The sequence below is a fragment of the Mus musculus genome, chromosome 14 (genome assembly GCF_000001635.26).
Source record: "Mus musculus strain C57BL/6J chromosome 14, GRCm38.p6 C57BL/6J".
NCBI classification, from domain to species: Eukaryota; Metazoa; Chordata; class Mammalia; order Rodentia; family Muridae; genus Mus; species Mus musculus.
This window is the reverse complement of record NC_000080.6, coordinates 68,095,692-68,119,399: the sequence shown is the minus strand read 5'-3', so window position 1 is coordinate 68,119,399 and position 23,708 is coordinate 68,095,692. Positions and strand designations below refer to the sequence as shown.

Genomic DNA, 23,708 nt, shown 5'->3' with positions numbered 1-23,708 from the left:
AGCATTGCGTAGGACAGTTTCATGTGTTGACACATGTGCTTAGCCCAAGCTTCACCCTGAAACTTTAAAACTATAGTTCTGAAATAAAAATAAAAGCATCGTGGGTAAATAAAGGGAGATTTGGTGAGAGAAGTCTTCAATCTCTAGACAGTTCCATCCCGAGGACCACAGTAAATCTCAAGGTGAGAGCGTAATAATGGAACCATTGCAAGTACCGTGGAATTGAGTTACAACCATGGAGGTCATGTGTGTCTAGAAGATGTGGGCTTTATTTAAATAGTCAAGAAATATCCACTCTGGTTAACACCCATTTCCAACAGTGATTCTTAGTTTGGTTGAAAAGGATTTATACTGTGTAGGCTTTTATTAGTTGGGGAAATAATACCCCCCCAAAAAAGGGTCTTTGATTTAGATATTAAACAGTTTTAGGTGAAAAGCTGTAGTCTGGACAAAGGGAAAATAATACGATTTTCTCTCCAAAGCCATTTGCCTTAGACCTTTACACCCACATATAAATTAATAGCATATTATTTTTCCAAGTCTTTATTTTTCCTATTAATGAGACCAACCCAAGGATATCCTCCCTTGATGTTCTCATTAATGTTTTTCAAGATACTCCAATTTGAAACACTGAATGTACCCAGAGAGTTCAGAGTTCATAGAAGGTTTATAGTGGTCTTTCCCCAGCCATTAGCCAGACCCCAGTTTTTATCAAATATGTATAACACCTATACACTTATTTATATATTTTCTTTAAAACAACTCGTGGTTTATGTTAAAACACTCATTTTTTTTCCAGATGCAATATCCAGGACACTCAACCTGAAATAGGGTTATTTAAGTATAACCAGCCAAAACCCCAACTCTATGTGGAATTTAAAAATAAAATGAGTATACTGGAGGGATCCAGGGTAACACCTGGAGAAAAATCAGCTGATGAAGCAGGTGTTGGGAAAGGGGAGCTGGGATAGAGGTCACAGACAGCCCAAGGCTGACTCAGCCCAGAACTATGTTGCTCTGATGAAAGTTCCAGAAAACAGCATCCTGTTTGCCTCCCACCTTGGCCAATAACAGAAGAAGCGTCTTGATTGCCAGTCCAATCAAAAGTAACTCCAACACTTGCAACAGTGCTGGGTGGGGTAATTCCCCCAAGGCCTGAGAACCAATCAGAAGCAAGAAGGAAGTGCCCCACCAGCCCTGAATTACTCCAACCACCTCATTTGCTTTCCTGGGGACACTTCCCTATATCTCGGAAAAGACAGAATCACTATTTTGACCTTCTCACAGAGTAAAATATATCTTTGATACTCTACCTAAACACTTCTAAATAATCAATAAGTGGCCTTAACTATAAGAAGTAAGAATAGAGGCTAGCTCTATATGATCTAGTCCATATAAACTTTAAGTAGCTACTAAATATTATTCATCTTTATAATATAAACATTATTATAAAATAATAATTTGTTCCTAAAACAACCACACCAAATAAAAGTACAATGGAAGAAAAAGGAGTGCCAGCAGTGGTCCCTGGGGTAGAAATAAATTTTTTTAATGCCTGTATTGCCTTTTTTTCCAGCATGTGCTATTTAAAAGTGGTATCTGTCAGCTGAGCTCTCCCCTGAGGCTGGAACCGTGTACTTACCCCCACCCCCAGTTCTGTTCCAATCCACCTCTCTTTCTTTCTTAGCAATCCTTCCACATATGGTAAAAGACAGAATTGCTATCCTGATCTCCTCACAAGTAATAAAGCAACATTCCTTCGATAATCCATGTGAACTTTTCTAAATCAATAAATGGCCTTGCTGACTCAGCAATTAAACAAACAGAATAATTATTAAGGACCCCTGGAGACACTGGGCTTCACCCCTGGAATTTAAAAGAAAACAATCTGAAATTCATGCATCCAAATACATTCAGTGACAGTGAGGCAGTGTATCTAAACCTCCAAGAGTTCAGGAAGCTAGAATCTGGTATCTCTCTAAGTCTGTCTCTGGCTGCAGGGACACTAAGTCAGAAGTTAGATCACTGAGCTGAGAGTTAACAGGGAATCTAGCTCCAGAGTGCAGAGTGGAGCCCCTACAACACACCAACTCTCAGATTCACCCACGGCGGACAACTCATACAGATGTCCATCTAATCCCTCTGTTTCTCTTCGGAGGAGCCATGCCATGGGTCTTTCATTTAGCATCCTTATCTCTAGGGCATTGAAAGACCCACAACGTGAGGACTCTCCCACGTTCTGACTCAGGAGAGGCGACACCCCAAAATCACCAACGAGAAAACGGTCTTGTTGCAAATTGCAAGAGGATTTTTATTCAAGAGCGCTCTCGGGCCCACGGTCATACACCACGCAGGGGTAGAGGACCGTGGCGCCCCGAGTAGCTGGGTAAGGGGGTATTTAAAGGAAGAAACCGGAACTCAAGGAAGTGGGGAGGGCTTTGTTGGAAGATACCAAAGATACCAGTTAAGAGTCACAAGGAAGTGTAAAGTTACAAGAGTCACAAGGAATACCTGGTAATTGTTAACTCTCAAGACAGCTTCAAAGAGCCCCTAACAATAGCACATTTGCATTGCAGGTTCTGGTAATGGCCAGGGTGACTTTCTTTGAATGAGCACTCTTTGAACCCAGGAAGCGGGTGGGTAGAGGAATGTCGCTATCTCTTTTATGATTAGCATACCTTTACAAAGGCCACATTCCCAAGCCTGGGCCTAAAGGCCTAGAATTCTGTTTTTACGTTGTTATACTTTCAGCATCATTTACGTCATCAATTACAAAAATGCACAGTGATTCTTCCATTTCCCACATCCCTCCCTCTTTACAAGTGCAGATTGACAACAGAGTTGAATTAGAGTTTGAACACCCTCGGGAACAGTACAGTTGTGTGCCTTGAGGTCATCACTATCCTCTGAGTTTCCCCCTCTGTACGCGCAGACTGAGGAAGCTAAGGTCCTTCACTGACACCTATGTGATTCTACCACACAGCTGCAGTGTACATAGATTCGATGAGTGCTTTTCTTCCATGTTCGACTTTTTAAAGGGAAGTTATTTCTGGTGTGTTTTAGTCTACTGCCAGTCAGTACACAGATAGTATTAAAACATTAAGAGAGCCGTTTCCACAACAAATAGGCTGCTAGTTCCAGTTTGGAACAAGTTCTTTTCTCTGGTGGCTTATATAACTTGCCCAAAGGGAAGCAGAAGCTATTTTTATGTGAATTATTTTATTGAGACTACACAATATTCCTCCATTTCCAAGATCCTTCACTCTTTAGAAATGCAGCTGTTTGACAACAGCATTGGATTAGAGTTTGAATGCCATCACGGACAGCACAGTTGTGCACCTTGGGGTCATTGCTATCCTGTAACTTTCTCTTTCTGCCTACAGACTATGGAAGCTGAGGTTCTCCACTAACATCCATGAGAGTTCCCAGACCTTTGAGATCTCAAAGCCAGTAAGTGCTTGCTTTGCCAACCTGACAGACTGAGTTTCATCCCTGGATCCCTCAGTGGAATGACAGAATCAATTCCAAAATGCTATTCTCAAAACCCAGCACAATCACCCTGCCATGTGCTTGCCCATGCTCACACATATTGTACACACACACACACACACACACACACACACACACACACACACACACACACACACACAAATAATGATGATGATAATGATGATGATGAATAAAACAGAAAATTCCCAGCACTATAGCAGGCATAACTATTTGTTCATAATCAGTATTAAATTAGATCAAAGTAACAGATAAATGATTCATTTATTTTGAAGACAAGAAACTAATCAGTACATTAATTTGCATTTGTGACTTCACTTAAAATTAAATAATATTAATAATTATGTAAAATACAATATGTGTTCAAATGTACATATAATTTCCAACATCAAAGTGTGTGTGTGTGTGTGTGTGTGTGTGTGTGTGTGTGTGTGTGTGTGTGTATGTGTGTATGTTGGGTTGTAAAGTACATGCATGTAATCATGTGGATGTATGCATGCAGTCACATGCAAAGGCCAGAGAAGGACTTCTGGGGTCTTACTCTATCACTTCCACCTCATTGCCTTGAGGCCTGAAGGCAGTGCAGTAATTATATCAGGAAGAGATGGTTTTCTACACATCAAATCTATAAAAGTTCCTCTGTGCTTTCTTCAACACTGACCAGCAAGCAGACTCAGTCCATGTTACTTCCGCGTGTCTACTCAGTTAACCCAAGCTGCTCCTTCAGAGAGTCATAGATGGACCACAGAACTTCATCATGGTGTATGGGATCTGCCTCATCCACAGAGGAGCAACGCCCTTGTAGAATGCATTTAAGCCTTTTTTCTCTCTACATTTAGGGAATGGCTTTCCTCAATATGTTGGCATAGCCAGGCTGGGTTTGAATCCAAACTTTAGCAGCTTCCATAGAAACCAGGGCAGTGTCAGCACAGAGTCAGCACTGTCAGAAGCAGCTAATATATTGCTGTGTGCCTTAGATAGGTGTTTTCCTCACCAACCATGTGGTATACACGGCTTTGAAGACTTCATAAAAATTGAATTTGCAGAGCCCTTGTATAGAATAGCCAATCAAAGTTGGCTGGTCTGTAGCAGTGAATTAGCTAGGCTTTGTGCTCCCCAGGTGGGAGCACAAATTAATTAATTTTAAATGCCTTGACTAGCTCAAAGGCTGGGTAGTTCTAATCCTCCCCACAGCTAGCACACATTTCCCTCCTGAAATCCTGGTTTAATGCCCTCTAATTCTATATTTTATCTTTGTTGTCCTGGCTCCTTCTGGGTGGCTCCCTGGTCTTTGCTGCCCAAGATGCTTCTGGGCAGCCCTTCCAGGGGCGCATTCCTTCTCACCTACACTTCGGATGATTTTCCTTCCAAAGGTCTAAATCTGATCCATCTCCTTCCAAATCATAGCAACCCCCTTCTCCTCCCTTCCAGTTCCTAACCCCCCGCAATTCCAAAAGTCCCACCTCAGTCTACCTGCCCAGACATTAGTCATTAGCTATTTACTGATCAACCAAAAACCAACTGGGGACAAGAACCTTCAGCGTTTGGACATTCAGATTCGCGAGTTTGGAGGTTGGAATAATTCAAAGTGTTAGAACCAATCCTCAACACTGGTCCTTTAGCCAAACCATGAACACTATCTTCTTTCAGTGTAATAGAATCTATTAAATATGCCCTTACACTTTTGAGGGTCCACCTGCATTAGGCATTTTATGAAATCCAGGAGAACAATAGCAGTGTCCATCAGCCCACAATTTAAGACCCCACCAAAACCACCCAGCGCATAATACTCCATGGAGCCAAATTCAAAGCTGTTCCCTTTCAAGACAGGCTACCAGATGGAGGGAAGGTCAGGGTAGGCCCCGGGTGCTGCAAGGGACCCAAGAGCTCAGAATGCATCAGCTGCAGATGTGGGGCTCTGAAGGGGTTCCTCCCCAGCAGGGGTGCCAGTGATGAGAACATCCTCTTGCCTCCTATGGAGAACACCCAACTGCTCACTCTGCAAGGCAGCATGCCGCTCCTGTGCCAAATGTCATGCAGGTCATAGAGAGACTGAATGTTATCCCTGTTGGAGGAGTGTGCCCTTCACCTACACAAACTATGTACAATGTCACATGTGTGAACATCACAACCCTGCCTTGCTCTTTCTACAAAGCCTCATTCTGACCAAAGTTGCCTGCTTTGGTCTATGCTGGATTTCAGAGTGACTTAAAAAAAAATTATAGGTGCAAGATTCACAGAACAAATAGTTACAAACCTTATGTCCCTAATAAATGGTGGGTTCCCATTGCTATCATTATTTTTAAGAGTAATGGCTAAAACAGTCATATTGACTCAATTGCCATGTCTGTAAGACATACATACACAGATTTGACAAGTGAAAGAGTGGGCGTCTATCTATTATTGTTTAAGATATATTTCTTATTTCTGGATGCTTTTCCCTACATATGGCTGTGCACCATGTGTGTACAGTACTCACTGGGCCAGCAGAGAGCTGGGCATCCTCTGAAATTGGACTTGAGACACACTTAAATAGCCATGTGACCATTGGAAAGGGAACTGTGTCCTCTGAATAAGCAACAGGTGTTCTTAACCATTGGGCCATCTCTTCAGCCCATCAGATATCAATCTTTGCAGCGATGTTCTCATGCTATATCCTACTTAGAATCAGAATCCTAAAGGCTGAATTAGCTTAAAGTATTCTTTGGAGCAAACTATTCCCACAGGAAGTTTGATCACTTTTGGGAAGCTTTCTAATCTCTAAGTTCCAGTAACTTCTACCTTCTGGGGCAAATCTGACTAGAGTCCAATAGTCTCCAGAGTGGACCTTCAGAGACATGAAGGTCTGTCCCCATATTTAAAGTGTCCAAAACAGTAATGAAAATCACATTGTTACAGGAGTGGTAGAATTATTTCACTCAAGAATCAGGTCCCCCGGCACCAGGTTCCATTATCCTATGTTTGTGTATGTGACGTTACTTTGTGAAAAAGTAGTGTCAACTATATCAAGACTCTAATTGGTGCTTGGGAGACTCTGTGTCTATGTTTTCCTTTTTTTTAGAGTGTTAAATTAGAAATTAGATTTAGAAATAATAAGTTAGGGTAATAAGTTAGAAATAATAAAAAGGGTGTTTTTACTGGTTAGTCACCGATAGTCATGGCCCCTTAGAATAAAGCCACATGATCCTAATACCAGCTGTGACCAAAATTTTGTTCTTCAGTGATTGACACAAGAAAAATATTCAGGATCGATTAAAATGACCAAGTGTCCAGTAAAACTTATTTTTATCCACCAGCAACCCAACAAGTCCAGGCAGTTCTGATAAAGCCTGGCTTGAATGTAACATATTAAAAATCTGGACAAATTTGGATAAGTCGCTTCAACTTCCCGCCCACTGTCATCTGTTACTACCAGAGCCTGGGATGAGATTTCCGCCGCATTGTTATGGAGCTTAATAATCTCCGTGTCCCTGTGAACACAGTTAGCTGTGTCCACCCACTGAGTTCATTCTCTTGGCACACCAGGATGAGCTTATAATTAGAAGAAATCACATTGTCCTGACATTTGGAGAGCTGAGGCTCATCTACCCTTCCCCAGTCACCCATGAAACACTCCAACAAACACTTCAGAACTTGTCAACTTCTCCTTGGCAATGAGTAAATTCATTTGCCAATATTTTGCTAGGAAACTGTTTGGACACTTTGCTCAGGAAACAAGTATCTCTATCAAGAGATATCAAAAAATGGGAAGTAAAGAGAGTCACCCCCCAAAGTACCCCAAATATCTCTTGGTAACAAGAGAGGAAAGGAAAGAGGGGAAAAGGGAGGGGGAAGGAGAAAGAGAGAGAAAGAGAGAATCTTTAATAGAAAAGATTTCTTAAAGGCTGAGAAGAACATTTAAGGGCATTCATTGTCTTGCCCACATTATCATCCTCTGACTCAATATTATCAGAGAAAAGAAAGTTACACATATTTCACCATGAAGCTGACATTCCCTGTGGTTGAGGACTTGCCTTGCCTTAGCAACACACTTGGAATGGGAGGTCCAATGTTCCCTTTCCATGAGTCAGTGCTCTCATCATTTTTTTGTGCATAACATTAGAACCAATAACCTCCAACTTGCCACTCTAACGACTGTGTTGGAATGTTGCTTTTAAAACCTTGAAAAATTTGAAACATATTCTCACGTTGATGTCTTTGGAGGCCGATAGTCATGCACAGTTTCTCGTATTATTTACTTGGCTCTTCCACCAAGTGTGGGCAGGCAATTACAAAAATCAAGGAAGTACAACATAACTTTTAAGAACACAAATGTTGTGGTTCAATGAGATCTTGTTTATAGCAGAATGAATCTCAACTGCTCTGACTCTCTGGAAAGAGTGCACACTGTAGACTCAAAGACGGACAAAATAAAGTTCCAGCAACCAAGTTGAGGTTCCTGGGGTGGGTGGACCTGTTCCCTACCTGAGTTGAGTGGAAAGCATCTGCTCAGGTGGCAAAACAGAAACAATTACAGGAAATAGATGCAAATGCATTAAGTAATTAGACTGCAACAGACTGACAGGGATAGAATCCAGAGTAGACAATTCAGAATCCAGGTGCTGCCCACTTATAAGCAATGTTCCAGAAGCAGCCATTTGAGGACTAACCTTTGCCAAGAAAACCAGTTAGTCTCCTGTTGGGACCAATAGTGCTTCCCTTATTCTAGGTTTTTATCTTTGAGGATTAGATGTGATTGTGTCTGATGTTAGAATAAAGACCAAAGCAGAGACACCTGTGCAGCACAGTACCCTCCATCTCTGTGGCTGGGCCCACATGTCAAAAGCCTAACGCACGTATGCTTCTCTCCAGACTAGACATGTTATCCTGTCTGAGTCTCACAACATGTGAGTCAGATGTTGCGCCCTTTCTTACCGATCTGCAGAAGTAGAACCTGAGAAGTGTTTCCTCTAAGCCAGAGGACAGTCACCAGCAAGTGCATTTCTCTGGGGTTGGTGTTTTTAAAAAAGGAGAGCTTTACACTTTAAATCCTAAGTGTGATGGATATTTGATGTAGAATACTGGTACTGTGCAATATCCATGCATACTTCTGTCTTTCTTGATTTCTATTGTGTTTCAGAGTATTTCCAATTTTTTCATTACGTTTTCACACACCAGTTTGTAATGACTTGACCATTCTGAATCCATTATTTAGAACCCTACCTACTCAGTAATGATGTATTATAATTGTTTCCTGTAACAATGTATTATAATTGTTACCCTGTTTTTTTTTCTAAATTTATGGAGACTACATATCACTCAACATTTATCATTCTTCATATCCCACCATCCAAATAGTGCCCTCCATGAGCACAATAACCACTTTGTTCTAGTTGATTCATTGGCTTCAAGTTAATTTATACTACAGCCTCAAACTATAGATTATGAAAACAAGCATATCTTATTGATAATGATAATCTTTACTAAGATGATGCTTAACCCGTGTCACTTCTTAAAGACCTCCCTGTGACTGCACGATAGCACTGGGTTGATGCAGAAGACCTGCCAACTGTAGCATTGAGTGAGTTGATATTTGATTCGTCCCACGTACATCTGAGTCAGCATAAGCAATCTGTGCTCAGATTGTTTGGGGTTCAAAATTGGCACTAGGCAAAATAAATACCAATGGCAAAGGTCAAACTGTGGGCAGCACAGAGTTGGAGAAAGACCCCAAATAGAAAACAATTTGAGAGACTGAGGAAAGTTTAGGAGAATGAGTGAACTTATAGGGACTAGAGCAGGAGGTTTAAAAATAAAGGAAAAAAAAGTGGAGTGTGCAGTTAGAAGGACACTCATCTTTTGGCCATGTCCCTTCACAGATTCTTTGAATCCAAAGCTGGGACATTGTTTTTATCATCATGTCTATTCTTTGTTTTATGTCACTTAAATGTTTAAAACCAGGTGTCATTAGTTAGGGTTCTCTAGAGTAACAGAATTTATAGAATGTGATATATATATATATATATATATATATATACACACACAACATATACTACATATATACATATATAATACATATAATCTTTACTAAGGTGGTACTTACACTTGTCACTTCTTAAAGACCTCCCTGTGACTGCATAATAGCACTGAGCTGATGCAGAAGACATGCCAACTGTAGCATTAAGTGAGTTGATATATACACACATATATGTAGTGTGTGTGTGTGTCTGTGTCTGTGTGTGTGTTTGTGTGTGTGTGCACACACGCGTGCAATTTATTAGAATTACTTACAGGCTGTGTTCCAGCTAATCCAGCAATGGCTGCCTATGAAAAGAAGGTCCCAGAACCCATTCAGTCCTCAAGGCTGGATGTCTCAGATGGTCTTCAGCATATGCTAGAATTCCAAAGTGAAGGAATGGGCTTGTTAAGGATGAGAGAGCAACCAGGCAAAGAACAATGTTTCCTTCTTCTATGTCCTTTATTTAGGCTGCCAGCAAAAGGCATTAAAGATGGATCTTTCCACCTCAAAAGATCTGTAATGGGTGGCATATCCCATTTTTGAACAATTTTGTGGGGTTTTTCTGTGTTCTTTTTTTCTTTTTTTAAGATTTATTTATTATTATATGTAAGTACACTGTAGCTGTCTTCAGATGCACCAGAGGAGGGCGTCAGATCTCATTACAGATGACTGTGAGCCACTATGTGGTTGCTGGGATTTGAACTCAGGACCTTTGGAAGAACAGTCAGTGTTCTTAACCACTGAGCCATCTCTCCAGTCCCAATTTTTGGACAATTTTAAATTCATTAACTCATTGGTCAAGAGTTTTTAAGTGCATAGTTCAGGTTCTGAGAATATAAGAGTAAAGAAATGTAATCTCTGCCTTGGCGGAGTTTATTAGCCTGTAGAAGAAAACCAAACTGAGGAAAGAAAGGAGAGCTGAAAGGAGATGTTGCCTTCGGGGAGAAACTTAAGCAGGCACTATGCACAGTTGGGTGGGCCTATAGTTCCAGCTACTTCAAAGGCAGAGGCAGAAAGACAACTTAAGCCCTTATGCCATATATAAAAAACATAAAAACATCTTCCCACATTTTTCAATGATCACTAAATGGCATATCACCTAACACAATATAAATGCAATCTGTGTAGTTGCTCTACTATATGGTTTAGACAATAACAACAAGAAAAAACCCCAGATGTCGTCATCAGAAACAATGTAAAAAATATTTTTGACATCCCCTTGGCTGAATCCACGAATACAAAAATCTTCAGCTACAGAGAGCTAGCATATGTAAGATGTTTATGTCACTCACTGCCTATCAAGGACATACAGATACTTCTGAGACAATGAGTTCCAGACAGAACAAGTGAAATGACTCCAGGAAGAAACTTGTGTAATATGTTTGCAAGGAGGAGGAGGCCTGGTTGATAGGAATAAAAGAGAGAAAGATGGACTGGATGTCAGAGATAAGCGGGAACTGGTCAAGGAGGACCTTGTAGGTCTCAGTCAGTATACGGCTTTGGAGGGTTTCGAGTAAAGGAATGTAATCAGTGAACTTCGGAAGAACCTCTCTACCTACCTTGTTGAGTCCAGAATGTGGGACAAAAATAACTAAGAAGAAATGGTCACTTACAAGACGATTGTAACAGTTGGGTTAAAGGTTTTGGTATAATGCCATGGGAGATGGAAGAAGTCCTGGGATACATTTTGAAAGGGAAAGCTATGGAATTTGACATCGAGACCTGAAGAATAAAATCAGGGTGTTACACCAGAGTCCCTGGCCTGGGAAACTAGATTATGGAATTCCTCTCTGTGATGAGGTATAGAAACCAGCAGAGACAACTTTGGAAAGCTTAGGGAAGAGGAGGAAAACACTGGTTCAGCCATGGAAATTGCCACCGGGTATTATAATGGATGGCAACTCAAGGGAAACTACTACAGACACAGTGCTTCTTGTTTAGTGTGGAATATGTGCCTCTTATACCTTAGCAGCATGATGAGGAAGGATGGCAGTGTTTTAAGAAGTCAAATGCACTGTTCATACGGTTGTGGTGGTAGTGACTGTCTTAGTGTGCCTTTGCTTCAAAGAGACACCATGGCCACAGCCACTCTTCTAAAAGGAAGCATTTACTTAGAGCTTGCTTATTGTTTCAGAGGTTTAGTCCATTAGCATCATGGCAGGGATCATGGTGACACAGAGGCAGACATGGTGGTAGAGAAGTAGCTGAGAGTTCGACATCTTGATCCAAAGAAAACAGGAAAAGAAGAAGCACCAGGCTCGGCTTGGGGTTTTGAAATCCCAAAGCCCACCCCCAATGGAATACCTCCTCCAGCAAGATCACTCCTACTCCATCAAGGCCATACTTCCTAATCTTCCCAAGTAGTGGCACTCCGCAGTGACTAAGCATTCACATATATAAGCTTATGGGGGCTACTCTTCTTCAAACCACCAGAGTGACCAATTTTATTACAATTCAAATTAAAATCTCAATGATGAAAAATCAAAGGAACTGACAGATGGGGAACTGGCACTCTGTGGGAGGGGTTTGAAGACAGGGGAGACATCAAGCTTGAGCACAGAGATGGGGAACAAATTTTTTGGCTTTAGTGGTGAAACATGGCTTTACAGATAACAAAGACGCCTGTGCTCTCCCTGAGATTAAGCCTTTCAAAGTCAGTTTCCTATTGTGGTGCTTTACCCAGGCTGTTCCTGGCCAGAAGATCAGCCTTTGCTCCTCAGAAATTATGATCAATCGCTTCTCTAAGAAGAAATGGCTCGCTTTGTTGCACATTATTTAATCCTGTGTGTCAAGGGATGAGGTTTGCAACGGTCAGTTTCACCGAGGGATTACACAGTTACTTCCAAAATAGTAAGTAGCATCTGGAGCTAAGTCTAGCACTAGCCAGCAGGGTCAGTAGGAAATGGAAAGACCATTCCATGCTACACAATACAGACCTATTCTCTGTTGTTCTAATGCTGCTAAGAAGGACCACCTTAACTAACTACACATGAACACAGTTTGCCATAACCATGGCCACCAAAAAGAGATGGAAAAATGAAAGCACTGTTTCTCAGCAGTCAAAACTGCATCCCATGGGCAAGGGTACTGGATTGTTAGACTCCAGTTCAAGTCCCACCGTAGACAATCCCAGTATGCCTTTTCCCTGCTGGCTTCACTTTCCTCAAACATTAAACAGGATCAAACTCAAGGCACTCAGCTGCTGAGCCACTACCAGAGTTTTTATAATTCTGAAATTCCCTGATTCTATGATACTTCATATTCAAGATGAATATGGTTCTATGTTTTATGTGTTGTTGATTGGTTGATGGGTTGGTAGGTTTGTGGGTTGGTGGGTTGGTGGATTGGTAAGTTGGTTGGTTGGTTTGTAAGACCCCCTTTCAGGGACCCCCACTCTAGTCTCGGGAGTGAGAGAGCACCCAAAGAAACACGAGAATCCATTGCTGTAATCACATGAGGCAGTTTAATGACAGAGCTCCAGACCGACATGCATCCCACACAGGAGATAACGGATGTCGGCCACGAGGCTCGAAAGCTAGGGGTTTTTATGGGGTAAGGGGCTTAGGGGTGTGGAATTCAGCATAGCGACACACTATTGGCTTATTCAAACATCAGCAGTAAAATTACATGTACATGCAGAGTGTCAGAGTTCTGTGAGTTGTTGACTCAGTTCAGATAGTCCTGTTATGTCCTCACATTCTTCTTTATCTTTAAGGTTAAGCTGTTCCCGGGAATGTTTTAACTACGGGGCATACCCGGGTTTGTTTTTCTTTTTTCTCAGCCCCAGGCAGCCTCTAGGCTCACAAACAACCAGCAATTTCTTAGTACTTTATATGACTTACAGGTCTTGAAATTTCATCTTTCTTTCAGGTTGGTTGGTTGGTTGGTTGGTTGATTGGTTGGTTGGTTGGTTGGTTGGTTGGTTGGTTGGTTGGTTGGTTGGTTGGTTGGTTGGTTGGTTGGTTAGTTGAGACAATGCCTTGCTAGATATCCCAAACTGTTTTGGTACTCACTTACACATCCCATGTTGGACTCAAACTTGCAAAAATCCTGGTATTCAGCTTCTCTAGTCCTGGGATTATAGGTGTTATCACCACAACTCACTGAAGGAACTTTTACTTTTTAAAGTGCTAAAAGAGAGTTACAAATGCCAGTGAAATTCATATCTTTATCAGAGACTCCATATATATATATATATATATATATATATATATATATATATATATATATATACACATCTGAGTGTGTCCTCAAGTTACAGGTATATAAAACCTAACCCTTGTTACCTCAATTCCACAACCTGCTGCATATTTGGCATCTCTTCTTTATCAAATGGAAACTCCATCCCATTGTGTTATTTACTGTTTGAATATGTGCCACTTAAAGGTCCCCCAACCCATGACGTTGCTGGGGCTTTATAACAAGTAAGAGGTGCAGCCTACTGGAAGGTAGTTAGGTTATTAGGGATGTGGTTTTGAAGAGAATATTAGGACTCCAGCCCCTTCCTATCATTTGTGTTTCCTGGTCTCTAAGAAGTGGACAGATTTGCTTCATCACACACTTGCTGTGTGATGCCACCAAAGTTCAAAATCAACAGGGCCAGCTTGCTAGGAACAAAGACCTCTGAACCAAGGAGCCACAATAAACTTCTCCTCTTTTTAAGGTGGCCTTCTCAGATATTGTCCAGTAATGGAAAGCTAATGCAGATTCACAGATCAAAACTTTGGAGCCATCCTGACTCCACACATTTTCCAACATCTGATCTTCCAGAAAACTCCTCCTTGTCTAGTTTGCTATGGCCACACCACCCTCTTTGTCCTTCTATCAACACACAGAGCACACTCATGAAGTGGAAATTTTTGGTTGTGTCATCTGATGCAGACTCATGTGATGTTTGGAGAGAGTATAAGTAGGACCCCACAGACAGTGACAAGGCGCTTGCCTAACTAGTGATGCTGCACTTCATTGGTCTCGAGTTTTCGAAGACTTTCACTTTGTTGAGAGAGGCATGGCAGAGAACTTCTCTTGGCTTTTTGGCTGGTCCTGGTTACTTCTGCTGACTCATGCTGACTTAATGGAGGCCTAGCATTTTCTGCTGGATTGTGTCGCCTTGCTGATTCATGTTTGACGACACTTTTGAACTGGACTGCTGGTACCCTGACTACAGTGATTGGGATCATCCCGAAGAATTACTTCTAAATAGGTCCACATCCTTTTGTCCTATTTACCATATTTTCTCCCTGACCTTTGGACTGTGGGCTAGACAGGGAGGTTGAAGGGTTTGAGAACCCTTATTAAAGTAGGTTTTAAAAAATGTAAGCCAATCCACTCCTACCTCAGGCCTTTGGACTGGACTTTACCCATTAGACACATGATTTTCCACCAGGTTAGATACCTGGTCACTTGCTCAATATCTACCTTAATCTAGAAGCCAAGCATCACAAGCTTACCCAAACTCCATCCTATTTACAATACTTCATCTTTCATTATAGTCCATATCCCATGGCACATAATTTACTTTTTCTATAAAAATTTTATGGAAACAGAAAATTTGTATTATAACTACAATAGCCTAGAACCTTAACAATGTGGCTAGCCCATCATGGGTTCTCAGGCAGTCTCTAATGAACGAGTGAAAGAGCAAAGCACCAATGGCATCTCCTTCCTGGACTCCTTCCCAGCAGAGTTAGAGTACAGTGATACCCCAAGCCTGGACTAGAAAGAATAATGTCAAAAACTGCCCAATAAATGGGTTCTGGGTGCCTACATCCTGTTGTCCACCACACTCGCCTCCTTCACTTGAGCCCCCTGAGTGTAGACCTATGTTAATAACTCTGCAGAGCCTCAGCCAAGCTGTTTCTCAACCTGGGACAGATGGAAAGTCCAGAGAAATGAGTACTTCATGTTTCCCAACCTTTACCACTTCACAACGTGGTGGTCTCCCAAGAAGCAATGACAAGGGATAGGTACAGAATAGAAACAAAGTCAGATGGGGAACTGGACCTCTCTAGGAATGCTGATTTCCATGGGTTTGATTATCTGTCCTGGGGACCCATATGCCTTCACAGCTCTGTCTGACTGGAATCTGGGCAACAGACCATGATAAAGGGAAGAACCAAATGGGTCTAACAGACAAGGGACAGCAGTCTCTACAAAAACTCTTCATCAGTCTTTGGAAGCACACTTGCACTGCTCCCCATCTGCAGGGGTTTCCTGATTATGATTCCACAGAAGGCTGAGCCTTTCCTCGCTTCCCTCCTGTTGTAAGCAGTGACTCCTCACTTTCTCTGCCTTTTTCACCTATCTTTACTCCCAGACTGTAACACCAAAACCCCTCATTTCCTGTCCAACATGCCTCACACTCACTATGACCAGGGATTGGAGAATGCCCAGTTCAAATGCAGTCAAAAGTGTATCCCTAGCCAATGCCCAAGCTACATAAAGGGCCAAAATGTCCATCCAAGAAGGGACAGACCAGCCTCTCACCCCTACCCCGACCCTGACCACTGGTCTGGTACCCAGTTGCCCAGTTTCTCCTGCATCCACACTAAAGAGTTGCTCACAGTGCTCGAGTCCTCCCATCTCACATTAAAATCCGATTCCAGTGACTCGGGAGCTTCCAGCCTGGTGAGGAAGAGGCGTCGCTCAAAAGAGTCAGCTATCTCACATTCCCAGCCTGAGCCTGGAATCTCAGAACTGCCTCATCCTTGAATAAAGGACACTTTTGCCTTCTGAAGCACATTTCCGGAAGGACGCCCCCCTCCTCTTCCTGGCCAGGGGTACATGGGCACACCCCCTCCTTGGACTGGACTCAATCACATCCTCCAGGTTCAGTGACCTAATAATGGGGTGTTTCTGTGTCTTCTCTTTCCCCTTCAGCTCCACCCCAGTGAATGATTTAAGTTGTCTACTCAACCAGTCTTAGAATAGGTTATCCATGTGAGCAAAGGGGACTCTAAGCTAAAGAGCACAAAGTCCAACTGTCTGGTATTGGGCCGTAGGGCTGTCTGGGAGGTGCTGGGGCAGTACCCAGAAGGCATTGTACAGTAAAGACCTCTAGGCAGAGCTAGGGCTATACCCAGAAGGCACTGGGAGAGGTTAGGACTTCTGGGAGGATGTGGGGTAGTATTTCAGATGCTTCTAAGGAACCCATCTTGGTCCCTGCATCCCGTCAGCATTCTCAGAAGGATCTGTGGCCAGGAGGTTGGCATGGCACTCCAACAAAGCCAAACACAGGGAAAGTCAGGGCCGAATTACATCATCTATTTTAATTTTTTGACTCTTTCATCTTGGGTTGCTGTGTAGATTATTGTAGGCTGAGGAAATGTGTCTACAATATTATTTTCAGGTGATATTTGTGCTGTGTGCAGTCCCAAATGGGATGGTGTTAGGAAGACAGCCTTGGTGCTCACAACCAAGGCCACTGCTGTGGGTAACTGTGGCAAGGTGTGGAGAGAAGGAGACAGGAACACATATGGGATGGGAGCCCACTTTCCTGCTCATGTTGCTGAATTATCACCAAACAGGAACAGGAAAGTTGCAATCTAAGAGTGGAGGAAGACAGAAGGCTGTGAAGACCCTCAGGTTCCAGTTCCCTGAATACCCAGTTGTCTGCCTCCATGTGGAACTGCAAGGAGAGAAAATATTACCTAACACAGTCACACACGCACACACACACACACACACACACACACACACACACACACACACACACACACACAGGTTTCCTTCCCTTTATCCCTGGAGAAACAGCTGCTGGCCCAGAGTGACTAAGTCAGCTTCTCCTTCCTGGTGACCCTGTGACTCAGTCCTGAGCTAATAAAGCACCTCACGCACCCAGCTTCCTGGCTTTGAGGCTGAGGTGAGAATGATAATGGCGGTGTGTGCCAAGTGCATAGAGGAAAGACACAGAACTTGCTGGAAGATCTTCACTTTCGTGGGGAATTTTTAATTCAACCCTAGCGACTCAGTTCACATACTGAGGGTACATTCACTAGGGTGGACACACACACACACACACACACACACACACACACACACACACTGAATGTGGGGGCCAGTCAATACAGTTCTGTGATTACTCTCTCCTTAAAACTGATCCCTGGTTACACATATCTATCACCAATTTTTCACCTTTAAACTGTGTGAACAACTTGAGACTTACAGATGAGATTCTGTCAACACTTAAAGTCTTGTGTGATTGGAAGTTTGTGTAGGGAGTTCTCTCCAGCTGTGCATGGGTGTGTGTGTTTCTATAATAAAATGGTGACATATCTACAGGGAATAAATTATTAGAAACAAGTATGGAGTCATATCAGACATGAATAGGTCACTTCCTCATCCTCAGAACAAAGTTTTCATTGTGGGGTTCTGTCTCTGCCAGTGGAATCCTTCTCAGAAATGTCTGATTTTCAATGATCATATCAGGTATAGGCCTATGACGTATGAAATTATAGTGATGAGTTGTCTATATATTGAAAAGATGATATTTAGCTAAGACCAAAGAGATTTCTGACCATCAAAATACAGACATAAGTGGCTTGGCTTTGCCTCATCTACTGAGAATGAAGATCCTTATCAGCAATCAGATTGACAACATTCCAGAAAACATTGACAAAACTCTGAGGGGGTATACAGGTCCACAGAGGAACCCTCCGGAGGGACTTCATTCTCATCAATGTAGCGCCCAGTCTCCTTGGAAGGGACCAGAAATGGTGGAGAAATGGTGGAACACCATCTGCAGTTGTGTTCACAGAGTCAAGAGTCTCAGGGCTTCCGTAAGACGATGAGGTCTGTGTGAGCTCACTTCCCCATCAATGCCATTACTCAGAGGTATGGACCTCAGGATGAAATCCAAAATTTCTAGTGTAAAAAAATATGTCCACAGGGTCTGGATGAGATATGTGCTGGTTGTTCTGTCTCTTAGGACAGAAGGATGACTTAATCCTTGACAGAAACAATCTCACACTTGTTTCAGATTCAGCGGCTCTGATTCAGCAAGCCACAGCAGTTAAGTACAAGGATATCATGAAGGTTTTGGACGGTTTTGGATGATATCTATGTGTCTGAAAAGAGAACAGAGCAGCAGGCTGATGAGTAAGACCTCAGCTACGAGCTCCAGAAACACAATCCCGATTTATCAGTACAATTTGGGATGCCTCTGGGGGACAATAAAGGGCTGTTATTGTGTGGTGGGGGTATCGTTAATAAATCCCAAAAATCCAAACTTATTTTAAAAAGACTTCTGCATAATAAAACATTGCTAATCTCCTTCGTAATCAACGTAGATTAATTTTATGTTTGTTTAGTAGAAGTTAGTGGCGCTCATGTAAACCCGTGTTTAAAATCTAAGGCATTTTTCTTAAATCTAAAGATGTCAACAGGGATAAATCTGTGCACAGAAGGCAATAATAAGCAGTATCATGTTTCTATCATAGCTTACTGTAAGTTCCTATATTGGCTGCTCACCTACTTATCTCCAATAGTTAGAGTAATATTAATTTTATTTCAAGTAAATTATTGCAAGAACACAGAGGTCTTAGAGTATAATGCCAGCCTTTGTAGAAGAGAAATGTAGATATACGGGGGAAGAGATGCCTGGGTGTGTAAAACACTGGCTGTGGAAATGTGAGTACCAGAGTTTGTATCCTCAGATCTCAAGTCAATTCCTAGGAGTACTGACGCTCCTGTGATTCCAGCCTGCTGAGATGACCTAGCCAGGATCCCCAGATCAAGCTGGATAACAGGATTAAGCCCATATCAACCATCCCTGGACACTGTTGAGAGACCTTGCCTCAATGAATACAGTGAAGAGTGATAGAGGAAGGCTCTACATGACAACCCCATGCTTCCAAACACACACAGGTGAACATGCATCTGCACACACACGTGCACCCACACACACATGAATACATATACATGCATGCACACAAACCATACCACACGCATACACCTGCAACAAATGACAAAACTAACTCACCTCCCACAAATATGGAGATCTTTATCAACAGTGGTTAAAATGAATGTAATACCTTTTTAATGATGTATTTATTTTATGAGTATGAATGTTTTTTGCCTGTATGTATATATGTGTGTATGTATTTATGTATGCATGCATGCATGCATGCATGCATGCATATGGGCCACATGCATACTTGGTGCCTGCAGATGCTTATTAGATGCCCTGGAACTGAAGTTAAGGATGGTTGTCTACCACCATACGGATGCTGGGAACCAAATCCAGATTCTCTGCGAAAGCAGCAGGTGCTCTAAACCTCTGAGACACCTCCTCAACCCCATACTACCTTTTGAACACAGAATTCAGCTATCAGAAGACTTAAATAAATACTAGAAGATCACATATGTAGTTATCCATTGGGTGGACACATTCATTGCCAAACTGTTTATAATTTTCGTAACATGTGGTGGAACTTAAACTGAAACACATAATCCAATAAGAATGAGGAACTGAGAATAGGGTAGAATGTCTAACATTAGAATTGTATCAGAGCCTCCAGAATGGAGGTTCCTGACTATAAAACCTAATAATCATGTGCCCAATGTCCTGTGATGGCAGCAGTGACCAGAAGAGTGGTAGTGGTGGTGATATTTGACTTTGGAGGCTATGTCATAAGAGACATAGCATGTACTGCCTTGGTTTGGGGCAGCCTTGCATTGAGGGAGGCCAGCTACCATGTTGTAGGGATGCTCAACCAGCTAAGAGGAAGAAGCCTGGATCAAAAAGAAATTACCAGCCACAGCACTGAATCACCTTGAAACAGATCCTGCAGCCTCGGTCGGGGACGATACAAAACAGTAGCCAGTGAAGGCTTGGAATGATTTGTTATGCAGTGATGAGTGACTCAGGCATACGGCATATGCTTTGATATAGGTTATGTTGTTGTTATCAAAGGAGAATACTGCTTGCTCCTTTCTATCTCCATGCATTCCTGCTCTCATTAAGAAGTGGCTTACAATCCCAGCCACCAACCCAGCACACATTTCCTAGGAACCCACCAGTTAAGCTTACCAGAGAAGCAAGTAGGCCAGTGAAACAGACAGGCAAGCTTCAGATTTTCACTGTTACTCCTCTCCTCCCAACGCAATCCCCCAGTCTCATACCCAGCTCTGTAGCAGACTTCCTGCTGTGGCCTCTCCTACTCTCTGCCCCCTTTCCAAGAGACTAAGCAGGTCCTCATGCAACATCCTGCCTGTCTCCCTCCTGTAGATCCTCCCACCTCTGCCTCCTAACCCATCCCCATTCCTAAGTGTCAGCTGTCAATATCTAGAAACACAGTTTCCTGAGAATCCCCAATGGCCACACCTGGATAGATTCCAGAATTCACTACCAGACAACACACAGCCACCACACCCTCCTAAGAGCCACAGAGACAAAGAGAAACCAAGGGGGAGACATGCCTACCATATAAAGACAAGATAAGATCAGCATCTAGAATCTTCCCAAACCCAATTACCTAGACATCAGTATGAAAACACACTAACAGCCAGGACAGTTCGTCTTCACTAGGGCCTAGCAACCCTGCCACAGCAGGCCCTGGGAATTATAAAATAACTGAAGCACAAGGAAAAGACTTTAAAACTGCCTTGATGAACATGATAGAGGTCCTTAAAGAGGAAATAAATAAATCCCTTAAAGAAATCTATGAAAACACAAACAAAGAGTGGAAGAAAATGAGTAAAACAGTTCAAGACCTGATGACACAAAATGAATCAATAAATAGAACCCAAACTGAGGGAAACATGGAAGTAAAAAAAAATATATATATGTATATATATATATATATATTGGAAGAGAGAATCTCACACATTGAAGACATGGTAAAAGAAATGGATACCTCAACCAACGAAAATTTTAAATCTAAAAATCCTTGGCACTTGTTCAGACATCCTCAGAGACACTTCCTCCTGGAGAAAACTAGAACAAATACAGAGACCCACAGCCAGACACGATAGAGTGCTAGGGACCTTGGAACCCCAGCCCTACCTGGGACTTCTTCATCAGATCCCTCCCCCTCAGAGCTCCGGAAATCCTTAGCAAAGAAGGCAGAGCAAGTGTTAGAGCCAGAAGGGATGGAAGACACCAAGAAAATAAGGTCCTGTAAATCAACCTGAGCAAAGTTCATATGAGCTCACAGAGAAGGAGGCAGCGCGCACTGGGTCTGCACAGCCCTACACCAGGTTCTCTGCATACTTATTATGGCTTCCAGTTTAGTATTTAGTATATTCCTGAGTATGTGAACGAGTGGGACTATGAATGTCAAGTCTTCTCTTGGGTTCTGTTCTTTCTGTTTGTCTTGTCCAACTCGGACGTGCTGGGTTTTGTTTGATCTTATTATAATTTATTTTGTTGTGTTGTATTATTATTTATTAGAGGCCTGTTCTTTTCAATAAGAGTCAGGAAAGGAGTAAATAAGGATGGGAGAGGCAGTAGGGAGAAAGTAGGAGGAGCAACAAGACAGGAAACCGTAATCAGGACATTATGTGAGAAAAGAATCTATTTTCAAAAGGGGAGGGGGAAGTTTGAGGAAAAAAAAATGCCTGAAATAGCTTTCAATATGTAGTAAAGAGCAAAACCCACTTAAATATGCAAATATAAAGATTTAGTTCTTAAAAATAACCAGGCACAAAACATCTAAGGAATCTAGGACACTATGAAAAGACAAAATCTAGGGACAATAAGAACAAAGGAAGGAAAAGAAACCCAGGTCAAAGACACAGAAAATATTTTCAACAAAATAATAAAAGGAAATTTTCCTGACCTAAAAGTGATGCCTATCAAGGTCTATAAAACACACAGAGCACCAGTAGACCAGACCAGAAAGGAAATTTCCCTTGATACTTAATAATGAAAACACAAAATGTAAAGTTCAAGCAAAGAATATTAAAAACTGCAAGGAAAAAAAGACCAAGTGGCATATAAGGTCTTACGATTAAAATTGCACCCAATGTCTCAGTGGGGACTCTAAAAGCCAGAAGGGACTGGACACATCTGATACAGACTCAAAGAAACCAGATTACTGTTCCTAGAAAACCTTTCAATTGCCGCAGATAAAGAAAATAAGACATTCCATAACCAAACCAAATTTAAGCAATATCTACCTACAAATCCAGCCCTGCAGAATGTATTAGAAGAAAAACTCCAACTTAAAAAGAATAACAAATCCAAGAAAACACAGGAATAAATAATCCCAGACCAGCAAATCAGAAGAGAGGAAACATACACACACATAACCCTACAACAAAATATAAGGAATCAACAAACATTGCTGATTGATAACTCTCTACATCATTGGTCTCAACTTCCCAGTAAAAAGGCACAGACTAACAGAAGGCAAAAATAGAACCCATCCTTCTACTGCATTCAAGAAATATACCTTAACATCAAGGAGAGACCTCACATCATGGTAAAAGAATGGAAAAAGATATTCCAAGCAAACTGACCTAAAAGTAAGCCATTTTAATATCTAACAAATATGACTTGAAACCAAATCTAAAGAAAAGAAATGGAAAGACATGTACATATTTATCAAAGAAAAATTCCACCAAGAGGACACTGCCATTGTTAACATCTACACATCAAATAAAAGGACACTCAAGTTCATAAAAGAAACACTGCTACACTTTAAGTCACATACTGAACCTCACACTGATAGTGAAAGACTTCAAAACCCAGCTCCTGCCAATAACAGGTCATCCAGACAAAAGCTAAATAGAAAAAATCTAGAGTTCATAGATGTTATAAACCAAATAGACCTAATGAATATTTACAGAACATTTCACCAAACACAAAAAGAATATACTTCCTTCTCTGTCCTCATGGAACTTTCTGTAAAATTCACCATATACTTCACCACAAAGCAAGTCTCCACAGGTACTAAAGAATTTTGAAATAACACACTGCATCCTATCAGATGACCACAGATTAAGGCTGGATGTCAACAACACCTGAAAAAAAAAGAAACAGAAAGCTTACAAACTCATGGAAATAGAACAACAGCCAGGAGGAGACTGGAATTCCACAAGGGGCAGCAAAGGAGACCTCAAAGCCCAGCCTCACAATGAAGGCTTCCTCCAAGAAGGCCATACCTACTCCAAAAAGACCACACCTCTTAATGGTGCCATTCCCTGTGGACCAAGCATTCAAATGCCTGAATCTATGGAGGTCAAACCTATTCAAATCACC

At 41.9% G+C, this 23,708-nt stretch overlaps 1 pseudogene; it reads right to left on the bottom strand.

Moving 5' to 3' along the window:
* Positions 4,067-5,527, bottom strand: Gm19216 (predicted gene, 19216; annotated as a pseudogene).